This window comes from Mus musculus, chromosome 2 (assembly GCF_000001635.26).
Source record: "Mus musculus strain C57BL/6J chromosome 2, GRCm38.p6 C57BL/6J".
In the NCBI taxonomy this organism is placed as follows: Eukaryota; Metazoa; Chordata; class Mammalia; order Rodentia; family Muridae; genus Mus; species Mus musculus.
This window is the reverse complement of record NC_000068.7, coordinates 33577369-33603449: the sequence shown is the minus strand read 5'-3', so window position 1 is coordinate 33603449 and position 26081 is coordinate 33577369. Positions and strand designations below refer to the sequence as shown.

The 26081-nt window shown below is 52.8% G+C and overlaps 1 protein-coding gene across 3 annotated transcripts in view; it reads left to right on the top strand.

Moving 5' to 3' along the window:
- Positions 1 to 26081, top strand: part of Lmx1b (LIM homeobox transcription factor 1 beta) — an 80244-nt gene that overhangs the window by 37759 nt on the left and 16404 nt on the right. Inside the window, exon 1 of one of the 3 annotated variants that reach the window (XM_006497747.4) lies at positions 19157 to 19335. The exons of the other annotated variants lie outside the window; for them this stretch is intronic. The gene's annotated coding sequence lies outside the window, so the exon portion shown is untranslated. Of the gene's footprint in view, positions 1 to 19156; positions 19336 to 26081 lie in introns of those variants that run through there. 3 annotated transcript variants of the gene reach the window in all.

The following is a 26081-nucleotide window of genomic DNA, read 5'->3' as shown; positions in this document are numbered from 1 at the left end:
CAGGGAGGTTATCATGTCCACCTCCGCACAAAGCACAGAGCCAGTCCATAAGCACAAGGATCCTGCACTGAGTTCTAAGCACCCCCTTCTCCTCCCTCCCCATCCCTCTCCCTCTCTCTCCCCTCCCCCTCCCCCTTTCCTGACCTCAGGCCTCTCTGTGCTGTTTGTTTTGTGACCGTGATTCTCTTCCATCTTCCAGGCTCCTGTGGTGAGAATGGACCCATTATGTCACCTCTCGTCTCCACTCCATGCGCTTGCATCCCATCCTCCCACCCACCCAGGCCTGGCCACTCAGGACCTCTCCTTTTCTCTGTCTCTCTGTCTCTCTGTTACTTCTCCTTTGTACCTGGGCTCTCTGCCTTGGGGCTGGCCCCATCAGTTCAGCCTCTGTGCATGCCCAAAGCTTGTTCAGATGCAGCAAGAGTAACAACCCTGCCTTGCCCCATCTCCCCAACCCCACTGTCTAAAGATCAGAACCACTAGCTGGGCCTGATGCCTCCATAGTGGCTGCATGTTCCTAGTGGGTCAGCTCTGGCAATGCTGTGTGGTCCTGCCATACAGTGCCTGCCTACCCATCCTGACTCTCACAGCCCCTGGTCGCCTCCGTCTCAGTCTGATTCCACTGATTCTTAGCCTCTGTCTGCTTGAGCTTTTCCTATAGACAGGAATAACTCAAAAAGCACAGATCTTATCTGCAAAAATTGTGTCTTGGAGTGTTGGGGTAACAGGCACCCCATCTAGATTGTGATGGGAGGGCAGGCAGGAAGTAGGTAGTAGGTAGGCAGGTCAGCCTTTTGTGCCAGCACAGAATGAGGACAGATCAGGCAAGAGGGAGGGACTGCTTGCTAGTCTCTGGTACAGATAGTAAGCTCTTGTCCCAAGTTAGGGGGTGGGGCTATTCCATGACCTATTCTTTTCATCACAAGAATAGACAAGACATAAGTGCCCATAAGTTACCTGGAAGGAAACAGGTAAAACTGCTGTTAGATGCCAGGCCACAAGGATCAGGGCTGACTGAGGAAGAGGAGGGAGAGAGGGTTGTGGCACCAGTCCTGAGTTCAGCTGTCAGCCTGGGTGGGTTCCTTAGCCACATAGCAGGCAGCAATACTAATGTGTCCGAGGCTCTAGAGGGGACAGGAACCCACAAAGAGCCATTTCTCACAGCATGGACGGCTTTGGGAAGGCTCCCATAGATGCCCTAGCCTGAGGCCACAGTCTGTCATCCAGCTCTGTACCTCTGTCCTGAGATGGCAACCATGTTACCCCAGGCAGAGAATCCTGAGAGGGCCTGAGGGAACTGAATAGGAGCACCTGCTGGCAAGGGTAATTCTGTCCCAGGAGGACAGACAGGTTAGACAGGATGCTTAGTCCACTGAAATCCTGTCTTTACTCCCCCTCCCCTCAACCCAGCCAAGTCCCCCACCAGACAACAGCAAGGCTCTTTTGCTCACCTAGAACCCAGAACTGTGCTGGGCACACAGGAGGCAATCCAAAAACCCCTTGGAGCCCACCATGGCGGTGGTATGCAACTCTGTGGGCTGCAGAGTGAGACCCTGTCTCAAAAATCTAAACAAAAGAAAATTTGCCAAATGGATGAATAATTTCTGGGGGGGGGTTGTTGTTGGTTTTTTTTTTCATTTCATTCATATAATAACAAGTCACCCTTTAGTTATTTCTCTTAATTTGTGTATGTGAGCACCTGCACACCATGGTACATGGATAGAGGTGAGAGGGATCAGCCCTCTCCTTACGCTGTGTGGGTCCCTAGGATCAAACTCATGATCTGCTGACCTAGCTGCAAGCTTCTTTACCCACAGAGGAAGCTCACTGGCCATAATTTAACTTTTAAAGGTCCCCCCACACACCGGAAGCTGGAGCCTAGGGTTTTGCACAAGCCGGGCATGCCTTCTCTCACTGAGTTCCTCACGCCCTGGCTCACTGTTTTAAAGTGCACAGTTCAGTGGGCTCTAGCGAGGTCATGAGGTCACGAGTTGGATGCTGCTGTCTCGACAATGAATGTGGCCTGAATGGGCAGTGCACAGGAGCCCGGCTCTCTGTGGATGCCCAGTTCTTTCCTGCTTTACGGTGCACTTCCTCTATGCCGCACCCTCTTTAGGATGCTCCTCCCCACAAGGGTAGGTGGGAGGCTGCAGAGGCAGACAGGCTTTCATGAAGACAGAGGACAAAGCAGAAAGGGAAGCAGGATGGGGTCGGGAGACCACAGAAGGCTGATGAGTGCCCTGGGAAACTTTCCATTTTCCTGTTAGCAAACTGAAATTTCCCCCACCCATACTCCTCACTCCCATCCTACCCCCACCCCTAACCACCAACTCCCACCCCACCCCCACCCCACCCCCACCCCTACGCCCACCCCCCACTCCCACCCACCCCCTACAAGTGTGCATGCTGTAAGAAAGGAAAGTGGGCTGGTGTCAGATTCCCTGCCCTTGCCTGGTCCCGGTTCAGTGGAGACTCTGGTTAAGACTTGGATAAAGCAAACTCTAGTGATCAGGATCCTCAGAGGCCTCTCCCGTGGCTCACGGTTTCAGACAGGCAAGGCAGAAATCCCCTGGAGAGATGCTGGTGGGGCTGGTGCTGAGAGAGAACGCTGTGATGAGCTAAGAAGGCCCAGAGAGGATGGCAGCTTGTCTGTCCTCCCTCCTCAGTCTCTTGCTGTCTCCTCAGATGACACCAGCGCAGTTAGACTTCAGGACTGCTCAGTTGCAGCGGCTGATCACCACAAGGGGGTGCTGTCTTGGGTGGTTCTACCTATGGAGTGAGCTCCATTTTCCATGTCACTGATACCTCTCCATATGATAACCATCAAAGATGATTCCAGAAGTTGCTATGTATCCCCTGTGGGCACCATGGCGAACACCTAGCCCTCTGACCTTGCTCTCTCATGTGTTCACAAAGAGCCCCCATCCAGATCAGCTGTCTGCCTTCAGCTGCTGGGAGGCAGAGACCCACTCGGGTGTGAGCGATGGGTGGCTCCTGCACCTCTTAGTCCAACTTCATGGTGTGAGGCTTGAATATTTCATGTGGCATCCTGGGGCTTTGAAAATGTAACATGGGCTGAGGAGATAGATGCGTGGGCAAACCCCAAAACCCACGTTTAAAAAGAAAGGTGGGCCGGGCATGGTGGCGCACGCCTTTAATCCCAGCACTCGGGAGGCAGAGGCAGGCGGATTTCTGAGTTCGAGGCTAGCCTGGTCTACAAAGTGAGTTCCAGGACAGCCAGGGCTATACAGAGAAACCCTGTCTCAAAAAAGCAAAAGAAAGAAAGAAAGAAAGAAAGAAAGAAAGAAAGAAAGAAAGAAAGAAAGAAAGAAAGAAAGAAAGAAGGAAAGAAAGAAAGAAAAGGAGGGAGGGAGGGAGGGAGGAAGAGAAAGAGAGAGAGAGAGAGAGAGAGAGAGAGAGAGAGAGAGAGAGAGAGAGAAAGAAAAGAAAGAAAGAAAGAAAGAAAGAAAGAAAGAAAGAAAGAAAGAAAGAAGGAAAGAAAGAAAGAAAGAAAGAAAGAAAGAAAGAAAGAAAGAAAGAAAGAAAGAAAGAAAGAAAGAAAGGTGGATGTGGTACCAGGTCTGTACTGGTAATCCCAGCAATGAGGTAAACATAGACTCCCAGGACTCACTGGCCAGCCTGGACTTACTGGTACATTCTAGTCCAGATGAGAGATCCATCTCAACAAACAAGATAGACAGCACTTGCACTGCCATCTGGCCTCAGTCACACCTGCAAGCTCACACCTGCCACACACTTATGCAGGAGGTGGGCAAAAGAAAGGTGCGTAGTGTGAATCAGAAGCCACAGGACCTTCCAGTTGTGAAGAGAAAAACTTTGGCCGCGCATGAAGTGCCAGAGAGTGTTTAACTGAGAAGTGGGTGAATCCAGTGACTGGGCAGGCACAGAGCACGAGAAAAGGAGGGAGCATGGCTGCTTTCTGTCCTCAGCAAATAGAACTCAGGAACTCTGCCTTGCTTTCCACGACAGTGATGTGGTGGGGCTCCTAACCAGGGTCATCTGATTTGTACATAGGAGAGACTGCCAACCACAGGACCAGGGTTAGATCAGAGAGATACCTGTGGGCTTTAGAACCCATTAGTCTCATAAGGGAGGATGGAAGTGTGTCCTAACTGTAGAGCCATTGTCTCAACAAGGGTGTGGATGCCCCAGTTCTGTAGCTCCTGGGCCACAGTTTTGGGAGGGTCTTGATTATTTAATCTTTCAGGCAACTGACAAACAGCAAAGAGGACATGCTGTGGGTTGGCATGGGCACACCAGGAGTGGACTACAAAAAGTTAAGTAGGAGGTCATCAGAGCTGGGCGTGGTGGAGCACACCTTTAATCCCAGCATGCAGGAAGCAGATCTATGCCTGGTCTGAAGAGCAAGATGAAGACCGATGTCCACCATGCTCACCTGGCACAGCCCCGTGTCTGTGCAGAAGGGGTGTGTTCCTTTGCTTTTCAGACAGGGCTGGTAGTCTAGCGAGCAAGAGGTTCCATAGAAGAACTAACCAGGAGCCTCGGTCTTCACTTGGAGTATGGGAGGGAGAGTAACAGTGGAATTGGAGAAGACACAAAAGATGACTTGAGGGGCCTGAGGCCAGCCAGCCAAGATGGCAGTCACTAGGTGTAAAAGCAAATGTGCCCATGGAGACCCAGGTCTGGAAGCCATGGAAGAGCAAGGTAGAGCGAGGGAGACATCGAGATGGGAGGGGCCAGCCCGCAGAGAGTACAGAATGGAAGTCTCAGGGAAGGGAGTTGGGCAGGGTCAAAGCCCTGGCTTCTGCAACCAGGTGTGGTAATGGGCAAACAGCTGCCCAGCCCCCTCCCTCAGGGCCCAGGGCACCCCGCCTGCTGACCCCTCTGCCCTCCCTGCCACCTGCCAGCCCCCTTCCTCCGGGTACCAAATCCCTACCCCCTGATTAGATTGGGAAGAACTAATTAGATATAATTCATTATCCTCAAAAAATGAGATCAGAAATCAGGAGCTCTCCTCAGAAGAAGGTGGCCTCGCCCCTCATCCATCACGCAGCTAAGTAACCAATTTAAAGTCAGGCGGACGTTCGCAGGAGCATTATTACCTTGTCACAAATATTTAGGGGAAGGCCCCCGAACAAGGCAGCTTTATAAATGGTTTTTATCACATTAGTTCGCAGTCCTTTGTCACCCAGTTTGCTTAAGATAAATGTTGAACAAATAATCGAATTATCAAGCCAAAACCTCCCTAAGTCATTTGCATAAGTTGCAACCAAGAGAGTCAAATCTGGAAAGGCCCTGCCCCTATAAAGGCCACAGTTTTGGGCACGGAGGAAAGGAGGGCTTCTTACTGAGAGCAGGGGGCCATCCTGGAAGCGTGAGGCAACCCGGGGCGCTGTGTGGTGTAAGTGGGCCAGCTCAGGGTTGAGATACAGCCTGGGAGGACCTGGCTGGGGATTCGAGGCATCTGGACCTGGGCCTGGGGCTGAGCATTTGAGAGCAGGTCTGTAAAGGGTCCTTGACTTCACACACGCGCGCGCACACACACACACACATGCACACACACACACACACACACACACACACACACACATGCACACAAATGTCATTCATATTTCTTTTCTTCTCTGTCTCTGCTTCTGTCTCTGCCTCTCTCTCTCTCTCTCTCTCTCTCTCTCCCTCTCTCTCTCTCTCTCTCTCCCTCCCTCCCTCTGTCTCTCTTTCTCCCTCTGTCTCTCTGTCTCTCTGTCTCTCTCTCTCCCCTGTCTGCTGCAACCAGAGCCAAGGCCTTTTGTCTGGCCCCAGAAGAGCTCTGTCACAGCTCTGAATGGAACCCCTACCCCTACTGAGCATGACAGCTTCAAGTAGCCCCTGCCCCAGGCCTGTCTGGCTCCTCTTCTGCCACCAGCGTAGGGCAGGTGGTGAGGAACGTCCCAGGCTTGGGTGGAACATGTCCAGGGGCACCCGCTGACCCCCTCCCAGCTGAGCCCAGAAGGCTCCCTCTAGCAGCAGCCTCTAGTGGAGAATGGCAATTTCACGCTGTCCCCTGGAGGTCCTTCTGAGCCCCAGCTGGGCCAGAGCTGGGCTGGCTCCATGGGGACTCACCCCAGCCCGCCTTCACACAGGGCAGGGTATGGCCTAGTCAGCTCCTCTAGATGCAGACACAAGCTCAGCTTCCCAGATGGTTCTAAGGGAAGGTGTTTATGAAAGCTTCGGCCATTGCCTTGAGAGGATCAGAGGTGTCTACACTGGTCTAACCATTATCCTGTGTGTGTGTGTGTGTGTGTGTGTGTGTGTGTGTGTGTGTTGGGGCAGGGTATCTATACTAGCCTTTGAGGTTGCTCTAGGGTTCAGTGTAGCTGTAACTTCTGACACCAGCATAAAAATCACGAGGGCAGAGGATGTGGCCCTGTTGGTAAAGTGCTTGCCACACAAGCACAAGGACCTGACTTTGATCCCCAAAACCCAAGTGTGGCAATACAAGCTTGTAGTCCCAGCCCCAGGAAAGCCAAGGCTGGCAGATCCCTGAGGATCAGTGGCCAACTAGCCTTAGTCTAATTGGAAAGTCTCAGGCCAGTGAGAGACTCTTTTAAAAAAAAGTCAAGGTACGAAGGGCCTGAGGAATAGCATCCAAAGTTGCAAGTCTATCCTCTGGCTTCTACCTACCTACCTACCTACCTACCTACCTACCTACCTACACAAACACGTGTGAACACAGGCACAGTTATTCATATGTCTCTGTACATATACACACACATCTGGACACATAAACACTGCACACATAAACACACACATAAACATGACCCTACACACACTCACACACCTGCACACACATATACCTGCATGCATACATACATACATACATACATACACACGGCTCTACACACATACATGTCAGCACATACACACACACTCACACATATCTGCACACACATACACTCCTGTGCACATATAGAGACAAAGCATCTATAGATAGCATAGATAGCAGTACGGTTATTTTGGATGCTTGAAGTCAGGCAGCTTAGAATCCCATCCTAGGCTGACAACTGTGAAACTGGGTAAACTGCCTCTCTCTTATTCTCCATTTTTCCTTCTGTAAACTAGGGTAGCAACAATACCTACCTCCAAGCTTCTCTGAGGGATGGCATTTGCAAAACGTTGACTCCAAGCAAGCCATGGCAAGTGCCGTGCCAAAGCCACACATGTCACACACTGGTCAGGGTGCTTCAGAGGCTGGCGTGAACACCCGAGGTTCACTTCATGCGATTGCTTTGCTAGTCAGTCCTTTCTTTTATCTCTCTGTGTGTCATGTGTGTGAACGTGTGTGTACATGCACTTGCACGTACAGGCACATGTGGAGGCCAGGGGCCAGCATCAGAGATCTTCCTTAAACACTTGTATTTCAGGACAGGGTCTCTCACTGAACCTGGAGCTTGCCATTTGACCTGGACCGACTGGCCAGCAAGCCCCAGGGACCCTCCCGCCTGTCTCCCAGCCCCAAGGATCCTGGCATGAACCACTATGCCTGCACTGGGGATCTGAACACAGCTTCCTCATACTTGCACAGTGCTTTTTCCACCGCCCTGGCTTTCTCCATCTTTCAATCCTCCTTCCCAGGACAGTTCAGGGAGGTAGGACTGCAACCATAACTGAGCCAGTGCGGTTCCTGCTAAGCCGCAGGGTATGCTAAGGTCTCAAGCATCATCACAAACAGTGACAGTGAACTCTGGGGACACACAGGCAGATCACAGAAAGTCAGAGCAGGAGTACCCAATAGTCAAAGATACACAGAAGGTGTCCCTGCAACAGCAATGTTGACACTGGCAAGAGACACCAAGTCCCCAAGGAAAGGACTGAAAAATTAGCACACCCCGGACAGCCTCTTTGGCTGTATGGGAAGCTTCATACCCAGCTATTCGTACTCCATGTGGGCAGCCTCCGAGGCAGGGTGACCTGGGAGCCTCTACACACCGTGCTTCTTCCCCACAGGGTATAAAGAACTCTGTCTGGGCCAGGTTCTTCAGTGCACCAATCCAGAGCAGGAGCTGGGACGAGGCAGGCTGATGCCTCCCACAGCTGCTCCAGTGTGGCTGGTAGAAGCTGTCATGGGGAGCATTGAATCTGACCTGAAGCGCATGGTTGCTGTCTATTTATTGGGCAGCGGAGCAGGTTTAATGGCCCAGCCCTGCGGCAGCCTCTGAAGAGCCATGGATGAGGGCGGTCCCTCCTTCCCCAACTGCTTCTGCTCAGCTGGGCCTGCGGAGCCTGGGGCTCTGTCTATTCCTTCCCTCTCCTCAGCCAGCCTGTGTGCAGGCTGTGGCCTCCCATTGAGCAGGCACCTGGGAATGCGAGGCCCTGGTGGGCAGGGCCAGACCTTCCCCTCACCGTCCTTGAAGGCCCAGGAGTTCCCTCGGGGTATGGTCACAGCAACAGTAACGGGGTGGGGGACACCTGGCCCAGTGTGACCTCTGCCCCACTAGGGCAGACCAGAGCACCTCTGGGCCAGTGGTCCCTACTACCCCAGCCACCTCCATCCGTCATCTCCCCACCCTCCAAACAGCTGGTGCTTCCAGGGAAATTACCTAATGAATCAACAATGCAGGGATTGTGGAAGCCCAGCAGCAAGGGGAGGGGCCTCGTTCCCAGTACTAGGCCCACAGGGTGCAACACCTGCAGGACACCAGAGCCCTGACCCCCACCCCCAGGCAGGGCTTTATCCCACAGAGGCAAAAAAAAAAAAAAAAAAAAAAAAAAAAGAGTCAGGGCAACCTGAACACTCCTTCAACTCATGCTGTCACCTGACTGCTGTGTGGTGCTTGTACAAATAACTTAACCTCTCTGGGCTTTAGACCTCACATCTGAAGGACACTCATGTGTAGTTCTTAGCACGTGCCTGACCAATAGATACTGACCGAATAACTAGGTCATTATTATCATTATTGTACTGGCCCAGGAAATGCTCATGCAAATTCCTTGCAAACCTCAGTTTCCTTAGCTGGAGAGGTAGGAGTCTTGTTGCCCAAGGGCAGTGCCAGGGACTGGCTCCTGCCCTAAGTCCTCTTGGCCTCCGCCCAGTCTAAGCACTGGCAGCCCAGAGACTCTGCAGAACCAGTTCCCTGGCTGGCCTGGTGAGCTCCCACACCCTGATCTTGGGAAGAGGGGTGTCTGCTCCTAGGGTGGGCATGGGGGCCTGAGGAAGTTTGTGAGACTGGGTTGGGAGCCGGTGGGCGGCCTGTTGGAGCAGGCTCCAACCTGGGCACAGAGGGCTCATTGTTGCTGAGCCCAGCCTAGCTAGGTATCCTTGAGAATGGCTAACCCTTGCTGAGTTTCACAAGCATCGAAGATGAGGCAGCCCCAGGCCCTGTCCCAGGCTATGCCATGCCAGCAGTCGGGGGGGGGGGTTGTGCCCAAAGCTCAGATGGGACCCCACAGATAGACAGAAGAGAAAGCTGAGGCAGACACAGGACTTGCCAGCCAGTGGGACCTTAGTCATGGATATGCCAAGGACCTGAAGGGGTATTGAACTTGGGAGCTAGAAAAACCCTCTCCAATCCTGGTCCTTGCTGGGTAATTGGAGGCAAATGGATGACCCACTCTGAACGTTACCAGACGTGGGATCTAGTTCCAACTCAGTCATTCTTAACTTTGGGTTACTTTGACTGAGAACGTGAACTCTGCCGGTCTGGATTTCAGTACAAATTCTTCCTTTCTTACCAAAATGAGGTGAGGCACAGAGTGTGCACAGTAGTGTCAGGCCTGTAGGACAGGAGGGAACCGTAAGCTTGAGCCACCATGGCTGTCCTCCTTGTTTGCATGGAACCTTGCTTACAAGTTGCTCTCTCACTGGGCAGCACCTGACAGGAGCCCCCCACCCCCACCCACCCACCCAGGGTGCACACTAGAGAGCAGGCCCTGGCCTTGGCCTTGGTGGTCTTCCCCAAGAAATCGTTTCTCCCTAGAGCTGGCCACCCACAGGGCAGGCACAGTAAACCAGGCCTGCATCGTCAGGGGAACCCCCCCCTTTCAGCCTCCTGAGTGTGGGTATTTTTAGCCAGGTGGGTAGGAGTTGCTGTTCTTATCTCTGTCATATATTTTTGGCACATGTGACTCAGAAGGATCCTCTGCCCTCATTGCACCAGCCACCACACCTACCGAGCCCAGGCCTGAGGTCTGTACCAGGACCTTACCGCCCACGCCCAGCCCCGGAGGAACACCAGGGAGATGGGATGCCTCTCCGGTTACCCCTGGCTCCCGCAGCCTGCAGGCCACCCGTGGCCTAGCCTGTTGGAGGCTGCAGGGGTCTCACATCTGTAAAGGCAGTGGCAAGCCCTGGTCCCCTCCCCCATGCTCTGTGTCGTTTCCATGGCAATGAGCACAAATCCCCAGCCCTTCACAGAGGGGCCTTGTTTGTTTTGCCTGCATAACATTGGAGGCCAAGTTACAGCCCCATGCTCCCTCAAGTCCCCTATCCGGTCTAACCCAATGACCTAGAGATCAGATGGACAACCCCATGATTTTTTTTGGAGCCGGTGGGCAATATATCCCTTTCCTGAAGAGGCCCTTTATCCCCGCTGAGGCCAAGAGGCAGGAGTAAGAAGTGTGACCTCACGCAGTGTCTTTGCTCCCTTGTCTAAAGGACTGACTGAAGGGTCATAACATGGAGACAGCACGTGGCTCTACTCCATGGTTAATAAAAGACCAAAAAAAGCTGTACAAGGCTTTCACCAAAGTAATTTACCTTCCTTGGCCTCAGCAGGGATAAAGGGATCTACCTCACCAGAAGGGTTGATGCGCTGAAAAACTGATACCTGCACTGAGCTTGGTGCCAGCAGAGTCCACGAGGTGGGCACTGCCTTCTTCCTGCTCATGTTGAGGCTACATGGTCTCCACCATGGCTCCCTGGAGCTGCTAGCCTAGCTGCTGGCCTGCACACACACACACACACACACACACACACACACACACACACACACACACACACACACACACCCATAGTCTGAATTGGCGGTGCACCCTGGCATGGCCTATGATGGTTCCTCATCTGTCCCTGCTAGGGCTGGGTTGGTGGGGGCAGGGCTGCCAGCCACACAGTGACATTCTATAGCCCTGCTAAATGCTGCTCCTGACTCTGGTGGCTAAATTGAGTCTCAGTTTTCTTTAAATTAGTATTTATTGCACTAATGCAGTACTGAGTTGTCACAGAGTGTTGAAGAGAATACTCACCTTGTGTGTGTGTGTGTGTGTGTGTGGGAGCTCAGTGCCTGCCATCATAAGTGGCGGGACCTGAGGAAGGGGCAGCCTCTTGCTAGGAAAACAAAGGCCCCCCCACCTATGGTTCTGGGTTTTTGAGATGGGTGGCCAAATCTCTGATCTAGACGCACTTTCCCCTGGGTGGCATGTATACAGCAGGAAGGGAGCCTGTGGGGCACCCCCTCTGGCCTCTCACCAGCCGTGGAGAATTGTTGGCCTTTGAGTAGAGAAGGCACCAGCTGCCCCCTCCCCCCAGCAGCCCCTGGGTCGTTTGCCTCCTCAGTGGTGGGGCCAGCCCATGCCAGCCTGGAGCATCTCAGCTGTGTCCCCCTGATGAGCAAGGGGGGCTTGGGCACTCCCTACAGACTGCACCATTGTCTCCAGGGCAAATGCAAATGGAGACCCAAACACAGAAGGCAGTGCAGGAGGCCATGTGAACACACACACACCTGCCAGGAGATAGAGGTAGGAGAAAGGATGCTGATGTCCAGGCTACCTAACACGCACCGGTTGCCTAAGACCCACCCCATACCTTGGCCGTCCTCAGGAAGCTCTGCTGGTTGGTTGTGGTCTTTATCCTGTCTCACATATTAGAAATACTTGATGGGAGACAGAGACTGGTCTTGAACTCAGATCTATCAGAAACATGGCTCCTCTCCTAGAGGCCCAGCTAGAGCCCAACAACCTCCCAGAGGAAACATTTTCAGAATGTAGCGCTGTTGAAAGGAAAGCATTTAAGGAGAGCCTTGGAGGACAGTGAGTGAGCGGGCCAGGGAGAGGGGACGGTGAGAGTGAAGAGCAGAAGTGGGGTGGGGGTGGAGAAGGTGGGGAACAGGGCCAGGTCAGGAACAGTGGGAGCCTGCCTTTGTGTGACTAGAGCCATCCATCCTACAGCCTTTCCAGGAAGGGGCAGGGAAGGCTAAGGGTAAGAGGAGAGGCAAAGAGAACAGGCAAAGGAAATGTCAACAGCAGGAGTCAGAGTCCTGGCAAGAGCGGCAGAACCGGCAGGGACCTATGCCCTTTGTCTCAGTGCCAGTCAAAATACTTTATACATAAAAAATTAATTAATTAATTAAAAAGAAGGCAAGCTGAAGCCAGCCTCTGGAGAAGTTGAGGTTCTCTACCTTGTTTGCTATGAATGAGAGTTGGATTTTCTTTGTGTGTGTGTGTGTGTGTGTGTGTGTGTGTGTGTGTGTGTGTGTGTGTGTGCATCTTTGTGTGTGTGTACATCTGTATGTGTGTATCTGTGTGTGTGTGTGTGTTATGTATATGTATGTGAACAGGGACATATGCACATGTATGTGAGTGCATGTAGAGAGGCCAGAGGTTGACATCAGCTATCTGCCTATAACACTCTCCAACTTACATTTTGAGACAGTGTCTCATGAAATTTGGAATCAGCAGATTAGGCTAGGCTGATGGGCCAACGGACCCTGGGGATCCCCATCTCTGCCTTCCAAGCCCGACAGCCTGAGTTTGATCCCCAGAACCCCACATGAAGGTGGATGAAGAGAAAACTCTACCAAGCTGTCGTGTGACCTCTGTGTTTACCATGACAGGTGCATACAACCACGCCCAGTGTTTACACAGACACAGGGACCCCAGCTTAGGCTCTCTCTCTCTCTCTTACACACACACACACACACACACACAGAGAGAGAGAGAGAGAGAGAGAGAGAGAGAGAGAGAGAGCAGGGTTTCTCTGCATAGCTCTACCTGTCCTGAAAATCACAATGTAGACCAGGCTTGAACTCTGAGAACCACCTGCCTGTGCTGGGGTTAAAGGTTTATGCTGCCACACACAGCCCAGCTTAGGCTTTTAGGCACTGCTCCTCCAGAGCCATCTCCCCAGCCTCCAGCTGGATCTCACTACGAAAGAACTGGAGATGGCAGAAAGAGCTGAGCTTGAGGAGGGAGTGGAGGACCTGGGACTTTACCCGTGAAAAGTACACAGTGGCCATATCCTCCTTTATACCTCCTTTAAAAATTCCTTCTTATATCCCTTTATTTATTTATTTCCTTCTTTCGTGTGTGGCATGGGTGTGAGTATGTGTATTCTCATGTGTAGGCAAACACAGGTACAGGTGCACATGCCTGTGTGTGCCCACATGTGGGGCCAGAGGCTGAAATCAGGTTTTCTCAACCACTCTCCACATTAATGTACTGAGACAGAGTCTCATACAAAAACCAGAACTTGATGCTTTGAGCTTGACTGGCTAGCTGGCTTGCACGGAGAATCCCATGTCTGCCTCCAGAGTGCTGGGATTAAAGGTGGCTGTCATGTTTTCATGGGTTCTTCAGGCCTTACACTTGTGAAGCAAATTCTTTTTTTTTTTTTTAAAGATTTATTTATTTATTATATGTAAGTACACTGTCGCTGTCTTCAAACACTCCAGAAGAGGGAGTCAGATCTCATTAAAGATGGTTGTGAGCCACCATGTGGTTGCTAGGATTTGAACTCCGGACCTTTGGAAGAGCAGTCGGATGCTCTTACCCACTGAGCCATCTCACCAGCCCCTGTGAAGCAAAGTCTTTATCCACTGAGCTCCACGAACACGTTTCTTAGGAGCGTGTTCAAAGCATGCTGAGTGTATCCAGTGAACTGTCCATTCCGTGGGGCCTGTATCTTTGCCATCCTCTTGCCTGTCCTGTTCAGTAAAATGCTGAGGACTGGTGCCCATGTCACTGCACACAGATTAACCTGTATTGGCAGGGACAACCCTCCAGGGAATGGGTAGGCCTTGATTTATTAACCATTTCCCTGCCAGGGCCTTGCTGTCACACCCGCCATATCAGCCGGCATCCTGGTGCATCTGTCATTGTGCACATATGCTAACTGACAGGAGCTGGGGTGTGAACACCCGGACTGTGCTGCCCTGAGGCACCCGCAGAGAAGCAGAGGAGGTGGGGCAGTGAGCAACTGCAGGACAGCCTTCGGAGCCCATGCATCTGAGAACAGCCTAGCTGGGTCACATGACCTTGAGCAAGAGACTCAGTTGTACCCTCTGTGAGTTGGTGTCATGGTCATGGAGTTGACTGGAGGAGCTGCCAGTGCTGTAGAAATGAAAGCAGAGCTTTAGGGGCTTTGGGAATTGAAGTGACAACAGAAACCACAAGAGGGCTGAGGCCTGACGAGGCTCTTGGCATTTAAGAAGAGGGGACTGTGCTTCCAGGAACCTGCAATCAGGGAGGGACAGGCTCTGCAGTTTCCAGTTTCCAGTAGAAAGGGATGGCTCATGGGGCCAGTGAGATGGCCAGAGGGAAAAGGCACTTGTCATGCAAGGCTGGAGGCCTGAGTTCAATCCCCGGATCCCAGTATAAAGGGGAATGGAGAGGACTGACTCCACAAAGTTGTCCTCTGACCACCACATGGCATGCCCTCCTCTCTGTCTCTCTGTCTCTGTCTCTCTGTCTCTGTCTCTCTGTCTCTGTCCCTGTCTGTCTCTGTCTCTCTGTCTCTGTCTCTCTGTCTCTGTCTCTCTGTCTCTGTCTCTCTGTCTCTGTCTCTCTGTCTCTGTCTCTCTGTCTCTGTGTGTGTGTGTGTATGTATGTGTGTGTGTCTGTGTGTCTGTGTGTCACATTTTGTTTTGTTTTGTTTGAGACAGGGTTTCTCTGTATAGCCCTGACTGTCCTGGAACTCACTTTGTAGACCAGGCTGGCCTCGAACTCAGAAATCCACCTGCCTCTGCCTCCTGAGTGCTGGGATTAAAGGTGTGCGCCACCACACCCGGCCCCTGTGTGTCACATTTTAAATGAAAGAAAGGAAACAAGCTGAAAGTGGTCAATGGCTGAGAAGGTGTGAGCTTTGTCCTGTCCCTTGTCCCCTGCCTGTTTCACAGCAGCTGTGTCTGAGTAGGCCCTGCCTTGGGAACACGAGGGATGTTTCCATTTGGGTCTTAGTTTGTGGCAAAGTAAGAGGCTGAAACTGGGTCCTTGGGCAAGGAGGTACAGGTGAGGACACAGCACCCGTGGATCTGGACAGTTTTGTCAACATACTGACTGGGCTCTTAGAGGTGGGTTGGGAAGGGAGCTGAGAGCTCCCAGGCTAGGGAAAGATGGAAGAAGAGATACCAGGAAGTACCTTAATGACCGTGGCTTGGGACAGAGACTTTTCCTGGGACAGTGGAGGTCCCTGAGACCTGCAAGGACCTTGGCAAGGGTCTCTGTGGGCGGTGATGGCAACTGAGGCAGATTTGGAGGGGATGCTGGAGTCCCCCTCTGAGTCTGTGTTGAGCATTCAGCACCCCACAGCCTCACTGCAAGTTTGCCATCTAGTGCCACAGAAGCAGGTTCAAACCTCTGAGAAATAAAGGGGAAACTGAGGCCCTGGATGAGTACCAGAGGCCCAGGCCACAAAGCTAAATAGCAGCAGGATTGGAATGCATACCTTCCAGATCCCAGAAAGGCTACCACCTCATCCTGCTGTCCCCCGCTTTTATACCTTGGGGAGTCGCCCCCACCCCCACCCCATGGTGCTGAACTAGGCTGGGGATAAGATAACCACCAGGGGGCATCCTCCCTTGCTCGGGGCTGAGAACATCCTGCACAACCCTCTTTGGTGAAGCCATCTGGAGGTTTTATAAGACACGGGAGTCCATCAACCTTGTGGGCCATTGAGAAATGTACTCGAAGACTGCAGCAGGGGTGGGATCTAGCCTGGGCTAGGCTACCCGGGGTGTGAGGCAGCGAGGTGGAATGAAGACAGGGAGGGTGTGGCTTGTGAAGCTGGACAAGTGTAAGGCATGCCAGGAAGCCAGCCCAGTGGAAGTGCAGGACCATGGTGGGGGGAGCTCAGGGGACAGAGGAGGACATCAGCTGAGGGTTCCCCATGGTGTCTGTGAGGGGAGCAGACTTGGAGAAGCCTGAAGGAGGACCCATCAGTTCCAAAGCAGAGGGGGATGATGTAAGAACTGGGGATGGGGTCAGCAGCAAGTCAGGGGTCCTGCCTGGTCTTGGGTATGAGTGGCTCAACAGTGATGAGCCAGTAGCCATGTCTGGTCATCACTGGAACACTCAAGACTCATTCTCTTGAGATCAGTTTCCTTCAGGGCTGTGGGCTGTGTGTACATTGTGTGTGCATGTATGTATGTTAGTGCACATGTGCCTGCTATTTGCGGAGGCTTCTGTGTAAGCTAACATCCACTGTGTCCTCATTTACCAACCACTCAGATGTGTCTCCGACCAGGGTTTTTTGTGTCCCTCTCTCTATATGTGCCTGTGTCTCTTAGTGCAAGTAGATGGTATTCTAGTGGCTTCATTCATGTAGGTGTGTTCTCTGCGTGTGGGAGTGTTCACAGTCAGACTGATGTTATGGGGAGGTTCCTGTGAGGCTCTGGGATAGGGCCACAGCTATTTATTTCTATAGCAGGGAAGAAAGGGCTGCCCTGCACCGTTATACCTAAAGTCTTTCTGTGTCCAGCAGTTTGCTTCTCTGTTCCTGATCTCCAGGTGAGCCTGAAGTGTCCCAAGCCACAGCGGGACAGAGGCCTTAGTGGCCATGGTAAAGGTGAGAGGTCAGGTGAGAGCTAAAACGTCTTCAGAGGAAGCTAAGAACAGGCTGTGCGGAGATCTGTGATAGCTGGAACAGGGCCTGCCTAAATGGTGGCCAGACCCCCCAGATCTACCTTGTGGTCTGACCTGGCAGTTTTCCTGACCAGGCGGGTCCTAACCCCTACTAGAACTATCTTAGCAAGGCATGGGTGACTCATACCTGTAATCCCAGCACTCTGGAGGCAGAGGCAGGAAGATCTCTATGAGTTCAGGTCCAATTAGGCTATAAAGGGAGTTCCAATCCACCAAGGCCAAATAGTGAGACCCTGTCAATAGGTAAATGAATAAACAAAATAGAACTCAAAGTATCTCTAAGCCACACCCGACTCTGGGCTACAAACTACCCCTGAAGCCTCCCAGAGGGCTGACACACATGTATACATGTGTGTACAGACACTGTCTATGAATGTGTGAACATACTTGGAGCTGTTCTGTCACTGGCTGTTCACACGTGCAGCACTTCTTGGTTCAGTGGCCTGTGACAATGTGTGGGGGTCCATGTGTACAGCATGTGTGCATAGGGTGGGGCACCCTGAGATTTGCAGGCATGTGTAGATGCAGACACATCTAAACAGTGGCTACATACCAGAAGCCGAAAAGCTATAGACAGACATGAGCCTAGTGTGAATGCATGTGTGCTTTGGCAAGCAGATGTATGCAGGAGGAGAGGGCACAGAGACTACATATATGTACACACATTGTACTGGTGTTCCAGTAGCAGTGTCGGCATTGGGAACGCTCCCATGGTGTGGGAATGGGTGTAAGCCAGAGAAATGAGATGTTGTGTGCACCGACTGACCACGCTAGGCAAAGGGCTTGTCAGACATGTGTGGTCACAGACATGCACACGCTCATGAGTTTGGGGCACCTGAGGAGGCAGACTGGGGGCCAGAGCAGCCTCTGGGCATAGGCTCCCTACCATCCTCCTGCAGGAATTCAGTCCCACATCAGCAAACTAGTTCTGCCTGACCATGGCCACAGAGCCATGGGCTGGGGGAGGGGCTACTCGGAAGTTGGCCATAAATTTCTTGAGATGCTTTAATTTTTTAAAAGCCCCATGTAGATGCTTTGCATTGCGAAAACCCACAAATATCGAGTAAATGAGGTGTGCCGGCAGAAGGCCTGGCTGGGCCTGCAGCTCTTCCTTGCCCGCCCAGCAGCTGGGCCCAAGCTCAGCTGGGGCCCCTGGCCTGGCCAGCCCAGGGCCGAGGGGCCCATCTTTGTTCTGAGTAGGGCTCAGACTGCTGAGTGCCTGGGTAAATAGTCGCCACAGTAATCGCAGCCTGATTCCAACTAATTAAATCCTGCGCCAAGAACCCACTCCAGCAGAATCCCGTGAGGCCACGAAAACACAGACACCCCAGACGGGCTTTGCTCAGGGTCGGGCCCGCTGCTCTAATCCTGTATCTTTTGAAAGATAGGCGCGTCCTGGGATGAGGGGTCAGCAGCCTGCCCTGAGCAGAGCGGTGGAATTTTTCAATAACCAGCAGCTGGGTCACCAGGCACACAAAGGCTGTGTAATATCCTGTGAGCTTACTCCGGTAGAAGAGCCAGCTCCCTCCAGGCCTGGGGCAGCCGCCCCCCGCCGCCCAGGCCCCCAGCGGCCAGCGACAGGCCACCGGGCCAGGCCTCCCCTCCCTGCCTGCAGAAAGGCAGGAGTACTGAGGTCCGGCTGCCCGGCCACCCCTCCCTCCTGGACTATGGCTTCCTAGAAGATTCATCCTCCTTATTAAAAACCAGCTTTGATGCTTCCAGGCCCCAGCTGTGGTTATGGCAGAGCCTGCCTGGGCCAGGACTAGGGGGACCAGACCCCCTTAAAAGGGCAGTGCGTGGCCCTCACACAGGGAGACCACTCAGTGCAGGGCAGCTCCCCGGGGGCCTGTGCCTCTAGGAAGATCCTAGCAGGACCAGGTACTGGCTGTTGACCTTGACTGAGAGACTCAGTTGTACCTTCTATGAAATGGGACCATCAGCCATTGTGAGGTAATGGAGTAGAATAAATTAGATGGGGCCTAGGGACTCTGCCCTCTGCCTCAGTCTCTTCCATATTGACCTCCCTCATGGGCTCTTGAGGGGAAACCAGGTTTGTGCCCCAGGGGCTCTCACACTGTAAAGGGCTGTCCATGCTGGGAACCCCACCGCACATATGCGAGTGATTAGACGCTGCAGAGATCCGGTTTATTTTATTTTATTTTATTTTTTTCCCAAAGAAACAATAGTTGCCCCCTCTCTGGAGTCTGGAATGCTTTCCGCCCAAGGTCTGGGACCCCTCATTTAAATTGGCTGCGAAGGGACAGGCGCTGTGGCCAGGGGAGGAGGTTGTTAGGGATGGAAAGCCAGGGGCCCAGGAATTTACAATTCGTTACTTGAGAGGTGTCCTGCCTCCCCCTCACCCCACCCAGGCCTTAGCAGGCACTGCATGTGCTGTAAAGATGTCACACTGGGTAGGGGCACTGAGGAGCTGTCGGAGCCTGGCCTTGGGAAGAGGATGTGTTCCCTAGGCTGCACATGTCCGTCCCTGCTAAGGATGTCTCAACCGGACTCATGAGAGCCCTGGTAAGTGGGAGCATCCCTCCCCATGACTCAGTTGTTCTGAGGTTCACAGACCCAATGCACCTTGGTGAAACTGGGCATCTCTAGCTGCTGGCTTATGCTGCCTGGTGCTGGGACTTGACACATGCATGAGTCAGGGGCTCTTTGTTCTTCCCCCACAATGTGCCCACCTTGCTGCTCCTCCTCCTCTTCCTCTCCCTCCTCCTCCTAGTGTGAGTGTGTACATTCGTGCATGTATGTGCATGTGCTTGTGGTGTGCCTATGAATGCCAAAAGAGGGTGCTAGCTCGCCTGGAGCTGGAGGTCAAGGCAATCGTGAGCCACTTAACACGGGTGTCAGGAACCAAATTCCAGTCCTCAGCATCGCCCCTCTCCAGCCTGCCTCGCCGCTTCTGTGGGGCACTGTGCTGTAGCTCTTGGGGTTTGGCACAAACATACTGCCTCTCTGAGCCTTGGTTAGTCCCTTGCCTTCTGCAGTGGGAGTGAGATACCCAGGCTCTGGGCAGGAGGTAGGAGCGGAGCTGAGCAGGTGTGGAGCCATAGTAAATTAGGATCCTCACCGCCAATGCCTGGGAGAACTCGCAGAGTACACTGAGGAGCCACCAGCAGAGGGAGACGGGGCACCTGACACTGCAGGCCTGGGAACTTAGAGAGGTGGGGAGCAGCTCACACTAAGGAGAAGGATCAGACCTGGGAGCCCTGTGAGAAGGAGGTGATGGACAGGTGTGATGGGAGGGGCTTTCTGAGTCCTCAACAGAAGTGAGTGGTAGCCAGTGCCATTTACTTCAATGGGAGCTGGTCAGAGAGACATACAGGGAAAGAGAGGGGGAGCTGGGACGCCTCTTGGGTGTCTGAGATGCTTCCCCAAGTTTCTGCTGTGAGAGCACAGTTTAGTGTTGTTTCTTGGCTCACGGGTAACAGTGAGGACGCCTGAGCTAGACCAGTCAGTACTACCCCTAATAGCCAGGACAGTGAGGACGCCTGAGCTAGACCAGTCAGTACTAGCCCTAATAGCCAGGACAGTGAGGACGCCTGAGCTAGACCAGTCAGTACTAGCCCTAATAGCCAGGACCTCCAGTTCAGAACAAGGACACTCAGCATTATGAACCACCAAACCTTCAGCACAAACCCCAGGGAGACTGCATGGAAATGCCCGTGTGTGTGTGTGTGTGTGTGTGTGTGTGTGGTAGGGGCAGGAGCTGAGTAAATAGCACTGCCCTGTCCCCTCTGCGGCTGTGGCCAGGTACACAGGCCTGTTTGGACAGCTGCCTTGTCTGTCTGTCTGTTTGGGAGATGTTAGCTGATAGATGGGGGTGGGCTGGCTGTTAACCCCTGGCTGCCTGCAAGGCCTTCATGCTTCCTGCCTCTGTCCAGGGGACAAGGCAGCTGCTGGGTGGCCCTGACTGCCCCTATCCCAGCTCCTCTCAAGCAGCCCCCACTCAGCTCTGAGTCATAGGCAGAGGGAGGGGGGGGGGGCTACAGGGTGCTGACAGCCTATCCCAGTCCACCCCTGAGCCAGGGACAGAAAAAAAAAATCGACCAGGGCCAAGTGCTCCTCTGTCAATCCAAATTCCCCTCTGCCCCCCCCCCCCCGGGCGGGGATAGAGAACTGAGCAAGAAAGACAGCCATTGCCAGACTCCCTCAGCTCAGCCTGTAATAGAGATGAAGGTCAGCAGTAGAGCTTGGGACACTGTGGGGGGACTAGGCTCACCCCACCTCCTCCTGTGGAGCCTGCGTGTCCTGAGATGAGATGAGTGCTATACCCGATACCCTGTGCCCCTATCTTAGTGATGGGGTGGGGGCGGGGCACCCTCCATCCATCCATCCCCAAGCCCAGGGCTCACCCCACTCTCCATTGCTTTCTCCTAAACCACCACCTCCCACTCCAGTACCCCCCAGCCTGAAGCTGCTCCGCCTCCCACCTCCCGCCTCCAGCCTCCCGCAGGACTCCAACTCTTAGAGGACTCCAGCTAAGAGCCAACTCGATCTTTTAAAAATGTAAATCACTCAAGCCACTCCCCGTTTAAAACCCTTCAATGGCTTCCTATGGTTCTTGAGATTAAGACAAAATCCTTTAAATGGCCCGCAAGGCCATCCACGGGGTGCGGGTTAAGTAAATCAGGGTTTGAGCCTACCCTGAAGGGCCTGGCAGCTGGAAGTCAGGTGCTCTGGGGAGCAGTGGTTGTGTGTGTGTGTGTGTGTGTGTGTGTGTGTGTGTGTGAGAGAGAGAGAGAGAGAGAGAGAGAGAGAGAGAGCGCCAACCAGTCCTCATTAGGAAAGGCCAAGCTTGTGGGGGTGGGGGAGGGTCACCTATCTCATTTTCAGGAAGGAGACCCCAGCCAAGGCACAAGTTGCCTTTGGGAAGGGTACCAGAAAACTTGGGATAGGATGGAAGAGGTGGCTGCCTTTTGGACATTTCGGTAGTAAATCATGGGAGGCATTACCCAAACACAAGTGCAGTTGTTTGTGAAGTCTGTAAGACCCACCCCTTGGCTGGCTCCTGCTCTGCCGTGCTCGTCGGGTTCCAGTTGTCCCTCCCCTTCAGCTTTTCTTTCTAGGTCAAGCCTGTAGGTCGTGCCTCTGGGTCTTTGCACACACTGCAGCCTTCCCTCAGACCCTCCCCTCCAAACTCGGCAGGGGGTGGAGGGCTTCTCTGACCACCTCTCCCTGGAGGGGCTGGACCTGGAACTGTGGTGCCTGTCTTTGAATTTGCCTGTTCCATTTCTTGGGGGGCCACCCACCTGGGCAGAGCACACGCCTGTCTCTTTTTACACAGCTGTTCTCAGGGATCCTGGAGCCCCAACCTCCTGTCTGCACACAATAAGGGATGGGTGAGGGGAGGGAGAGGAGGCCTGAGAATTTCTTCCCACAGGCGTTGGGAGATGTCCACAAGGGCTTAGAAGGGCGAGAAATTTTTCGCCAGACTCGTTAAAAGGGAAGGTGTTCTCAGAGGGCGCTGCAAAGCGTCAAGGCTGGGCGCTGGATCTCCATAGTAACCTGTCTGCCAAACTCTTGTCTCCCACGCCCAAACTGCGTGCCTTGGGCAATATACCTCCCTGCTCTGTGCCTCAGTTTGCCCCTCATCAAAATGGGGTGTTGGCAAGGACCTCTCTGAGTTGCTAGGGGACCGAGCCCCGGATCCCAATCGAAAGCGTGCACACGCACGTTCGGTGCTAAACGCTAGGGGGGCACTGCTGCGGGCGCAAGGAAAGGGTTAAAGCTAGGCGCTTTTTAATTGTCAAATGACTGCGGGCGATTAGCGCTGGCAGCTTCCTCAATAATCGCTCTTCTCTGTACCTGCTGGGAGCTTAATTAAAAAACAAAGAGGCTCAATTTAAAGGCCATTACTATGCTAATGCAGCCGGGCGGGCGGTGATTAAGCGGCTCTAGCGGGCAGCGGGCGGCTGGGGCGGGGCGTGGGGCGATCAGTTACCCACTAAACGGGCCAACAAGAGAGGGGTGTCCCCAGGAGTGGCCTTGTTTGCCCTGCCCAGCAGGGGCATCAGGCTTAACCTTCGATAGCCACCCCCAGCCTTCAGGAGAGAGAGCCCACCGGCTTTTGAGAAGTCTAACCCTCATGCCTTCAAGACTGTAGAATCACTCTCAGCCCGCCCACTCCTGTGCCCACATCTCAGAATCCTGTTGAGGGGGTCATCTTGGAGACTTGTTCTACCCACCTAACTGCGGGTAACTGTCACCTCAAAAAGGCATACCAAGAGCAACCCTCAGGCTCCCATTATCTCTGGCATACCAAGAGCTACCCTCAGGCTCCCATATCTCTGGCACCTCTTTCTTTCCCATCCCTCCCTAACCACCTTCTCAGCCCAGAGAACAGTGTGGTGCCAGTCTCTAGGCTAGCCTGGGTCAGGCCCTGACTTTGTATGGAGTAAGGGACCCTACCTTTCTAGAGGTGATCCTGGGACCTTTGAAAGAAGATTTCCTGTGTGGCTGAGCGCTCCAGGCTGGACAGGTTTCATCACTGTGGCATTTGGTAGGATCTTGATAAATGCTTCCCAATGTGCCAGAGCAGGGTCAGAGGCATGTGCACAAAAAATGTGTGGTGGGGAAGAGCCTTGGGCCAGATCTCATGGTAGCTGGGATGCCTGGGCTAAGAAAGCTTGTGCTGTGCCTATGGCTACACAAGAGAAGCCTGGGGCAGAAAGTACAGAGAAGCAACCAGACTCGCCTGTGGAGAAAAGAGCTGTTCAACCCTATGCCTTCAGGGCTCTTTGGAGAGCCTCAGACCTACTCAGTAAGGGACCAGACTCAGAAACAAGTCACAGGAACCTGAGGCTTGGACCAAGAAGAGGAGGTAGTGCTGAGTTCCCAAAGGACAAGAAGTAACTCACGTAGGTTCTGGGGACACTTGCAGTCTACATAAGATACCCCAACTCCGTCTTGACCCCGCGTCTTGGTCCCTGGGCGAGTGTTTTCATTGGCTGCCTGGTAAGATCTGTGAAAACAAACGTCAGTGATTTAGTTGGCAGCATTGAGAAACACCCTCCTGAGCCTAGGGGAGATTTACCTTGGTAAATAAAAAAAAGTCAGTATGAAGTACAGCTGCCGGCAGGGAGGCTAAGCAGGTTTAATGTGCTGCCACTGGCCGTCAGCAAGGCTGGAGGTGGGCGCAAGCCCTGCAGCAGAGCTAGCACTCTTTAAAACCGTCGGTGAAAAAAAAATCATTTATCTCAATAAAAATAACTTTAGTAAAGCAAAACAATGAAAGGGGGAAAAGTTATAAATTATTTAACTATACTAGAAAGAAAATTGATCAAAAAATTAAATTGCCTTAATGGAGTTTCTTCTAGGACATGCTTGCTCAAAGGAAGTTTCTCAATGTTGATAGAACCCTAATTAAACCCTGCTACAGTTTACAAACAAAGAAGGCAAAATCTTTGGGGTGAGAATGGTGGACCACAATACCAGTTTGGGGCAGTGCTCTACCCCACAGTAGTGTCTGGACCCCTCCCTTTGAATGCCTTGCTGCTGTTCCTTCTACTTAGGATAGCCTGTGGATTCTATTCCCATTTGGTCCTTGTCACCGGGCACAACAATTGGCCATTGGTAAATGTTAACACCTCACATTGCGGTGAAAGGTTGGGTTGAATAGGCAGTCTGCATGGGTGAGTGGATGGCTGGGGTGATGGGCAGGTATGGCGTAAACTGGATGGATGGATGGATGGATGGATGGATGGATGGATGGATGGATGTGTGGATAGATGGTAGATGGGTGGGCTGATTGATAGGTGAATGGGTGGATAAATGATGGGTGGGTGAATGCATGGATGGATAGATAGGTAGATGGATGAATATTATGAATAAAGGTGGACGGGTGGGAAGATGGGTAGGTGAATGGGAGAGAGGATGGATGCATAGCTTGTGAGGTAACTGTTTGAGTGGCTGCATGTGTCCTTGTATGGGACAAAAGGATGTGCTTTACCTTCAGCTATTGCGAGTTGGGCCTGGGGCCTTGCTCTCTGACATTCGTCCTTATCAACCTGCTCCAATCTACTGCACTGTCCCCTCAGCCTTACAAATAGCCTGCGTATTCCTCATTCATGCCTTTGCTTCTCCAGCGGCTCCCTCCTGGTATGACCTCTCTGCTTGTCTGTCTCTACATAGACTGCAACTCTCAAGTCAGCCCCTCTACACCTGTAGAGGTCAGCGGATGACTCTGTGGAGTTGGTCCCCTCCTTCCATCTTTATGTCAGTTCCAGGGATTGAACTCAGGTCCTCAGATTGTGCAACAAGCACCTGTACCCATTACACCATCTTGCCTTTCCTCTTCTGAGATATTTCTTTAAATATCTGAGACAGGAACTCACTGTATGGCACTGGCTAACCTGGAACCCACTATGTAGCCAGGCTGGCTTTGAACTTGTCCTCAATTACAGACGAGGGTCACCGTCCCCAGCTCTCCCAAGGTCTTTGAAGCCACAAACAGGTGTTCCCTGCTGCCAGCCAATGCTGCCTTCTACCTGACTGTGTATATACCTCCTTGGGTTCTGCCATAATCCCACAGCCCTTCCTGGACACATGGCTCTGGACTCAGCCCACTTTGGCCATGGAGGACCCCAAGACAAAGCTGGTGGCTCTACATCTCCTCTTCTACCTGGGCTATGGGGACCACACAACCCTTCATGTCCTTAGCACCTGCAGTCTGGGTCTATGGACCTGGCTTCTCTGAACTTACAGTGAGACAAAGTTATCACTAGGTGGGCAAGAGGAAAGACACCAAGGGCTTCTAGAACAAGGACCCCACAGTAAGGCCAGGAGAGCAGCAGCCTGATGCCTTCTCTAACCATTTCCCTCTTCTGTAACAAGGCTGGACGTGCCTCTAGTTAGAGGAACAATCCGTGTGCAAAGAATGCTTGGGGCCTGGTCTGTAGGAAACACTCAATAAATCTTAGATTGTAGTAGGAAGAGTACTAAGGTCTGTTGGATCCAGAGACAGGAGCTGGTGACCTTAGTGAAGGTGGGGGAGGGGAAGGGACCTGGCTCTGCTCCTAGGGCTGGGGTGCACAGCAGGAGGAAAGGAAGGGGCAGTCCAAAGCCTGTCTCACAGGCACTCATCAATGTGGTGAGTGAGGGCAAGTCTGTCTATGTAGTTTAGGATAAACTATTCTCCCTGCCGCTACCTCCCAAGAGATGGGATTGTGATCATGTGCTACCATGCCTGCCTTTATGTGGTGCTGGGGATCAAACCCAGGGCTTCTTGTATGTTAGAAGGCAAACTCTCTATCACCCAA